At 60.0% G+C, this 992-nt stretch overlaps 1 non-coding gene across 1 annotated transcript; it reads left to right on the forward strand.

The window, feature by feature from the left end:
• Positions 1-204: 204 nt before the first annotated feature.
• LOC144611283 (small nucleolar RNA SNORA70) lies at positions 205-339 on the forward strand. Its single transcript, XR_013549505.1, has one exon. It is a non-coding gene; the product is annotated as a small nucleolar RNA SNORA70 (small nucleolar RNA).
• The last annotated feature ends 653 nt before the right edge of the window (positions 340-992 follow it).

Below are 992 nucleotides of genomic sequence, written 5' to 3' on the forward strand. Positions count from 1 at the left end.
TGCCCACACCGACCAACATGCCCCATCTACACTAGTCCCACCTGCCCACACCGCCCAACATGCCCCATCTACACTAGTCCCACCTGCCCACACCGACCAACATGCCCCATCTACACTAGTCCCACCTGCCCACACCGCCCAACATGCCCTTCCCCACTGCTCCCCATCACCCTGCTCCCCCTCACCCACCCCCCCTGCTCCCAACCGCAGTCTATTAAGCCGACCGGCCTGTGAACAGTCTGGGCTTGGTGTGCAAGGGCTGCGGACATTAACTCACTGGTAGTGTACGCGGCCGGCCTCTCCTCTTGCCGGTCGCCTGAAGGGTCCAGTGAGACATTCGCCAACGCACGCTCTCCGCTCCGAGCCCCATCGAGTCACAGAGACACAGCGTGGAAACAGGCCCCTCATCCCAACCCTGCCCACACCGACCAACATGCCCCATCTACACTAGTCCCACACCGGCCAACATGCCCCATCTACACTAGTCCCACCTGCCCACACCGACCAACATGCCCCATCTACACTAGTCCCACCTGCCCACACTGACCAACATGCCCCATCTACACTAGTCCCACCTGCCCACACCGACCAACATGCCCCATCTACACTAGTCCCACACCGACCAACATGCCCCATCTACACTAGTTCCACCTGCCCACACTGACCAATATGCCCCATCTACACTAGTCCCACACCGACCAACATGCCCCATCTACACTTGTCCCACCTGCCCACACCGACCAATATGCCCCATCTACACTAGTCCCACACCGACCAACATGCCCCATCTACACTAGTCCCACCTGCCCACACCGCCCAACATGCCCCATCTACACTAGTCCCACCTGCCCACACCGACCAACATGCCCCATCTACACTAGTCCCACCTGCCCACACCGACCAATATGCCCCATCTACACTAGTCCCACACCGACCAACATGCCCCATCTACACTAGTCCCACCTGCCCACACCGCCCAACATGCCCCATCT

Source organism: Rhinoraja longicauda, chromosome 39 (genome assembly GCF_053455715.1).
Source record: "Rhinoraja longicauda isolate Sanriku21f chromosome 39, sRhiLon1.1, whole genome shotgun sequence".
Taxonomy (NCBI): Eukaryota; Metazoa; Chordata; class Chondrichthyes; order Rajiformes; family Arhynchobatidae; genus Rhinoraja; species Rhinoraja longicauda.